This window comes from Pelmatolapia mariae, linkage group LG16_19 (assembly GCF_036321145.2).
Source record: "Pelmatolapia mariae isolate MD_Pm_ZW linkage group LG16_19, Pm_UMD_F_2, whole genome shotgun sequence".
NCBI classification, from domain to species: Eukaryota; Metazoa; Chordata; class Actinopteri; order Cichliformes; family Cichlidae; genus Pelmatolapia; species Pelmatolapia mariae.
The window spans coordinates 38,386,288-38,393,890 of record NC_086241.1 but is presented as its reverse complement, the minus strand read 5'-3'; the positions used below and the strand labels follow the sequence as shown (position 1 = coordinate 38,393,890).

The 7,603-nt window shown below is 44.1% G+C and overlaps 1 pseudogene; it reads right to left on the bottom strand.

Moving 5' to 3' along the window:
• Positions 1–1,260: 1,260 nt before the first annotated feature.
• Positions 1,261–7,343, bottom strand: LOC134644569 (protein-glucosylgalactosylhydroxylysine glucosidase-like; annotated as a pseudogene).
• Positions 7,344–7,603: the final 260 nt, after the last annotated feature.

Genomic DNA, 7,603 nt, shown 5'->3' with positions numbered 1-7,603 from the left:
TCCTTCTGTGTATTATAGAATATAATAGAATAATCCTTTAATTGTCCCACAAGGGGAAATTTGGTTGTAACAGCAGCCAAAAAGACACACATACAAACAACAGTACACAGGACACAGAACAGAAACATACACAATTTTTCTTACATATTTACATTAAGGACAATGGTTACTATATACAGAGAGTACTGTACAGTTATTAAATTAAATATAAATAACTACAGATAAGAGGCAAACCAGGTTGTAGTGCGAATCGGTTAATTAACTTATGGCAGTTACAGCGCTGATGTAAACATCTATGTTTGTTGGGAGCAGTTCTGATTGTACAGTCTGACAGCTGCAGGAAGGAAGGACCTGCGGAAACGCTCCTTCATGCATCGAGGATGCAGCAGTCTGTCACTGAAGCAGCTCTGCAGCAACATTTACATGCATGGGGTGGGAGACTCTGTCCATCAGAGATGTTATTTTGGCCAGAGTCCTTCTGTCTCCCACCACCTGCACTGGGTCCAGGGTGCATCCCAGAACAGAGCTGGCCTTCCTGATGAGGTTATCCAACCTCTTCCTCTCAGCTGCCAATAAACTGCTGCTCCAACACACAACACTGTAAAAAATGACAGATGCCACCACAGAGTCATAGAAGGTCTTTAAAAGCGCTCCCTGTACTCCAAATGACCTCAGCCACCTCAGCAGGTAGAGTCTGCTCTGACCCTTCCTGTAAAGAGCATCAGTGTTGTGGCTCCAGTCCAGTTTATTATTCAGGTGAACACCCAGGTACCTATAAGAGTCCACTATCTCAATGTCCACTCCCTGGATGTTCACCGGTGTCAGTGTGGTGGGTCTGCGTCTCCGGAAGTCCACCACCAACTCCTTGGTTTTCCCGGCATTGATCAGCAGGTGGTTCTGCTGACACCAGTCCACAAAGTCCAGAGTCCACTGTCTGTACTCTGAGTCGTCCTCACCTGTGATGAGGCCGACTATGGCAGAGTCGTCAGAGAACTTCTGTAGGTGGCAGCGTGGGGAGTTGATGGAGAAGTCTGCAGTGTAGAGGGTGAAGAGGAACGGTGCCAGCACAGTTCCCTGTGGGGCCCCCGTACTGCAGACCAGCGTATGTTGCCCTGCTCAGATCCATAGTTGCTGGGGGACTTAAATTAATACTGCCCTTCTTTATTCCATACATTTAGTAAATCAAGCAAAATATAATAAAAACAAATATGCTTTCAACTGTCAGCATGTGAAATGTTTCGGAGGATTGGTGCTCAGGTTTCAGAAAGGCCAGCAGGAAGCAGCTGAAATCAGTTTGCAAACGTATCCGGGCTCTCGAGGGAAAGTTACCGGCTGCCCTGAAAATACAGATGTATACAAGCTTGGATCAGGTTCAGGTATGCACACCGGTTTGCAATCTTGTTCTGGCAGGCTATACTTTTGAGTTCATGCCCCACACATTATTTTTACATCACTTCCAGCCTAGATAAGGTAAGCTGGAGAAGATCACAGTCCTGGAGTTTTTTTCCCTGATTATGAGATTCAAATGTTTTTCACTTCTATCAAGATTGTGTCCCCATATAAACAGTTAAATGATCATTTCTTTTTGCTATACTGTGAGACGTGTTTGTTTCTTTTTCACACAGAAACGATCAAATTATTTTCATCAATAAAACTTGCTCTGAAGAGCTGCATGTTCAAACTGCATGTTTGAACTTGTGCTTTGCCTGGTGTGAGGGGGATTTTACTTCCTGATGCCTTCAGGACAACTTGTAAATTACAGGGCTTAGTGTTGCCTGTACTGCCTTCCTGTTCCCTCAGTATGATACAGACTTCTTCCTTCCTCAGTAGCCAGTCCATCTGGCTGCCCAGGTAGTTCACACCACGGACACAAAACTCGCAGACGTCGTTGGGAAGCAGTGGCGAGAATGCCAGGCAGTCCTTCTGAACTCTAGGATATAAAACAAGTATGTGAAGCTTTGTATCACTGTGAACACACTGTGGACCGAACACACCGAAGTGTTTATTTCCTGGATTAAGAACTAACCTAAAACCGGTGTAGCCAAACAGCACAGCTTGCAGAAATCCTCCCATACCTGTGAGAAAGTTGACTGCACCGGAGCCATCGGATGATTCACTCCATACCTGCGAGGAAAGGTAATCAATCTTTCGCCCAGTAAATGTCAGCTGTGTGTTTATGTGGATGTGTGAGCTAAAGGGTACCTGGAACGGGCCCTGGATGTTGTTGAAGCACTTTTCAAGTAAAAGCTGAGCTTTCTCAGCCTCCCCGAGCTCCAGCCAGCCGACTGCAAACATCCCCTGAAAATGGAAAGTAAAAAGTTTTGATTCAAATATGAACACAAAAGTCAGTCACTGCACCACACTGAGAAGTAAGACTTCTTATTAAGTATATTAAGTACTGATTTGGATCCTCTTTTGTCTTAATAACTACTTTAACCTCCTAAGACCCAAACTCTTTCATGGCATGCATTTTTAATTTCTTTCTGTTGATTGGGCTGATTGGGACCTGATGAATGTAAAAACAAAGAAAAAATGGCCTGTATTTGTATAGCGCTTTACTAGTCCCTAAGGACCCCAAAGCGCTTTACACATCCAGTCATCCACACATTGGTGATGGCAAGCTACATTGTAGCCACAGCCACCCTGGGGCGCACTGACAGAGGCGAGGCTGCCGGACACTGGCGCCACCGGGCCCTCTGACCACCACCAGCAGGCAACGGGTGAAGTGTCTCGCCCAAGGACACAACGACCGAGACTGTCCAAGCCGGGGCTCGAACTGGCAACCTTCCGATTACAAGGTGAACTCCCAACTCTTGAGCCACGATCTATTTTTACCTTAGGTAGTTTGTGAGAAGAGGATAACAGGCCCTTGTAGAGCAAAATTTAGTATTGTGGTCTAGACAACCCAAAATATTATGTCCATATGTCCAATATGATGTCCTGGCATCCATATGATATGTGGATGCCAAGTCCTAGGAGGTTAATGCTTGTTGACACAGATTCAACAAACCTCAAATTTAGTTGATTCAGCAGTTTCGTGTGACCATAGAGGATGCTATGTCTTTCATACCCATGTCATGGCTGGACCGTGAGGGTCTGTCACTGGCTCGCTTCAAGGTCATTCCTTCTAACCTCTGGGGACATCGGCAATCCAAGAGGATATCCCAGCAACACTGTGTCCGCCTGCTTCACGGGATGCCCTGTTTGTCACCCAGAGGACATTCTGGCATCAAGTTAAGAATATTTAAGGTTCTTTCTTAACAGAAACAAATATTAACCTTTAATGTAGCCGTCGTACTCAGGGTGGTACTGATGCGCTTCGTCAAAAGGTATCTTAATGTATTCGGCCACTGCTTGCCATTCCTTGGGCGCAGGGTGCTGAAGGAGTTCAGCCAGTTCAACAGCAAACTGAAGACTGACAAATAAGATATTTTCATTATTACTGGTATTGATAAGACATAAGTTATAAGGTGTTATAGTTATAAGTTTAATCTTGAATACAAATACCCAAGTTTGGCCACTGTGTTTGTGTACACAGAGTCATTGACATTGTAGTAATATTCATCGGGTGGCATGACACCTGAATGGAAACAACATGAAGTTAACCTTCAATATAAAATAAACCAAAGTGTGAGTCAGATCCTTTCATTAAAGCAGGGAACTGATGCACTGAATTTATTTAGTGTGACAAGGTTGAGTACCATCTTCCTACTAATTGTCTTTACCCAGTAGGTGATACTTCTGGTCCTCGGGCTTCCAGGTTACCCTTGAAACCCAGTAATCAGCCACACCATAGATGACCTCGCTGCCCACTCCCTCTCTGAACATGGACAGATCCTGCAGCAAAGAGCTAGATTAACGACGCCAGGTAGAAGGGACAGTGAGTGGGGATGTGAACGAGCATACCTCGGTGAGGTAGAAATAGTGCTGGAAAGCCAATGTGACATCTCCGTTGATGTGAATCTCTTGTTGTCCATAAATGTCCTCTGGACACACCTCTCTCCCTGACATAGCACTCTCCCACGGGAACTTTAGACCCTGTAAAACAGCATATTTCTTTAGAAGGCTCAGACTTTGTTTGATTGTTATTATTAAAAAGTAAAGCCGGACCTACAGAAAGTCAAATATATGCCTCTACAATAGCATACAGCAGATACTAACTGTGCACCAATGGGGCAGATGTACAGAAAATATTACAACCACTAGGTTCTGAGGTGTTCATGCAGCTGCCACTCATGCCAAGTTCATCTTTATTCTAGGATTTTCATTCTTATATCCCAGTTGTTACTCTCAGAATATGTCACACAGTTAAACAAAACAAAACAAAAACTGCAAGAAAAAAAGGATTATAAGAGAACATGGATTTTCCACTAAAAATGGGCACTGTGAATGCACCAGGGCATGCAACAGCTATTACGACCATAATCTCTTTCCAAGTAAGTGATGAAAGGATACCAGGTTTCAACAAAGTCGTCCTGTTTATCTTTTACAGTATATCTGATTTTACAGTTGAATCTGTCGTTTCTGCCTCACTGTTGTACCCACTGCTTGTTTTTTTACAATCTAACACTGAGTGATTTGCCTGAAATTCCTCAGAAACTCTTAATAGTATTAAGATTTGCTCTGGTTCTGAGTAGTTTTGATATTACAGATTATATGTCCAACCTGTAGTATTGCTTATACAACATCCTTGCAGGTAACTGTGAAATTATTCAGAAGGTTAATATGTCACATCCTATATTAAAAAAAGCACAACATTTGAAAAAATGTCTTAATGGACTTTATTGTAAATATCTGCACAGGAATATTAATTCCACTGTGTTTTAAGACCTGTTCTGATAACAAAATCCGCCTGGGAGCCTCTAAAACTGAACAACGAACATGTTGGATGTTATTTAGTCCATAACCAAAGATTTAGAGAGTTTGGTTGGGTGGAAACTGTGTAAATCTACCAAATGGAATCACCACTGTTGGTGGAAACTAATATTAACAAGAATAACTTGACTGTTTAACCAACAATGGTTGAACAATAATTGGTTACAGCTAAACCCGGCCAAAACAGAAACTTTGATTATTGCACCAGGCAGTGCAATACCTGATATTAAACGGCGACTGGGTGACTTAGGTTCCTCACAGAAACATAACCTTAGAAACCTGGGTGTTATTTTTGATGAAGCTTTTTCTTTGGAGGGACATTTAAATCAGATAGTAAGAACCTGCTTTTTTCACTTGAGGAAGATTTCAAAACTTAGATCCATCGTGTCAACAAGTGAACTCGAGATGATAATACATGCTTTTGTCTCTACAAGACTCGACTACTGTAACAGCCCGTTTACTTGTCTAAACAAGAAAGGGCTAGCTCGTCCACAGGTTGTTCAAAACTGCAGCGAGGCTACCGACCCGCTCAAACAAGGGAGCTCACATGACCCCTGTGTTACAGTCGCTGCACTGGCTACCAATCAGATTTAGGTTCCATTTTAAAATTCTAGTTTGAACTTTTAGAGCATGACAGGGACAGGCCCCTCCCTATGTTGCTGATTTGATTCGTACACATACCTCTTCTCGTAACCTGAGGTTATCAAACCAAAATCTTTTAGTGGTCCCCCACACTCGCTTTAAAACTCGAGGGGACCGATCTTTCCAAGCTGTTGCACCCAGACTGTGGAATGCACTTCCCCAATTTCTACGGTGTTTGGACTCAGTGGAGACCTTCAAAAAGCAGCTAAAGACATTTTTATTTCAAAAAGCTTTTAACTAGACCAGAGTTTTATGATGTATTTATGACTGTACTGTGTTTTTACCTTGTAAAGCACTTTGTGACACATGTCGATGAAAGGTGCTATATAAATAAACTTTACTTACTTACTTAACTTTATTATTTTTTTTTTATTATTGTAACTTTATTATTTACTTTACTATGTTCTGATGTGCCACCACATCATGAGTGCATTTGTGTGTTGATCTGTGTAGCCAGTACTGTTTTCAGAGTTGAACAGAAGAAAAACAGTAGAAAAAAAAAACACTCCACCGATCGTCTTATACCTTGTAGCCTTGCTTTTGGGCGTTGTCTTTAGCACCATCTATGGTCTCCACCCTGTACTCCAGCACAGCTCGGGCTAGTTTAGGATAAAAAAGGGCTATCCCGGGATACATCCAGATGTCCTGCCACAGGAAGGAAGAGTCATTGTGTGACACAACATATAACAGAATCAACAACACATGGCCATTGGCTGAATCTAGCCTCACTTGGTCCCAGAAAACATGGCCCCAGTAGTCCTGGCCTTCTCCACTATTAGAGAGCCCTCCTGGACTGACTCCACCGAAAGAGCTGGAGGTGTCATGTATGGACGGGAAAGCGCTGAGGAGGTAGAACATGCAGCCAATCAGGGCCTTGCAGAGGCTCTCAGACCCTGTCACCTCCACTTTGCTCTGCAGCCACAGCTCTTGCCAGGCCTTCTCGTGAGATGGACGCAGACTCCCAGTTGCCATCAGATTCAGGCCCTCATCAAAACTGGCCTCAGCCGAGTCTAAACTGCTGGCCGCGACCAGGATAAAACCCCAGCGAGCCTCGCTGTGCTTGGGAGGGAGCATCAGAGTCACGGGCACGGGGGTCCAGATGAGGTGCACAGTAGGACAAGAACCTCCAGGGTACTCAGCTGTGGTTGTCTGTCCCTGGATGTGGCTGAGGGAGGGCTGGATTTAGACTGTGCAACAGTTTTTCCTTTTACTAAAAACTCAAAAAAATGTTGTTAGCCTCACCTGCCTCCTCTGTAATCAGGGCCGGCCTCAAACCTGATGTCTTTGCTTTGAGGTGTGAATGAGCTGACCAGCTTAACCGTGACGGGCTCCTGTGAGGTCACCTGACGCTCCAGCAGGATCTCCATCACCATCAGGTTGGGGTAGTGTCGGTGAGAGTACAAAGACTGTGTGGCGCTAGCGGAGCTCAGAGTGTGAATAAAAATGCCTGCACAAGAACAGGAGAGAGAAGTATGAGACCAGATCAGCAACAACACCATGGAGAAAACACCTGCACAGGAGTGTCTACCTTTGTGGGTGTCCAGGCTGTAGGTGTGTTGGACAGGTTCCTCTAGCTCCACCTTAACAGCTAGAGGGCAGGGGACATCTGCTCTGTGGCAGCGCCCACCCTCCCCATTATAAACGCCCCCCATGTGCATGATATTATTGTACACCCTCCAGCCCACGTGGCCATTCGCAAGCGGAGGGAGGAAGCGGAGGTCACTAGGGAGGGTGTCGGTGGTGAAGATGTAAGGGTCCGAGTCACAGGACATGATGAGGAGATTACCTTCACTTTAAAGGCTCAAATCAAACCAAGAAGTCAGGAAGTTTTCACCTAAATGATAAAAATATTTGATTTGGAGTGAAAACCATTAAGATTAAAAATGCAAACATAAGGCTGTAGATCTCAAATGCTTTTTTCCTCTGTGGACCTGGACCCTCTATTTTCCACAGGTTCACGTTAGTAAGACTATTTGCAGACTGTTGACTTTGACACTTCTGTGTCACAAGCCATGCCTAAATATAACCATAAGATGTGTCATGCAGACAGCCTGGCTGAAATGTAGCAACGCAAAAACAAAAATAC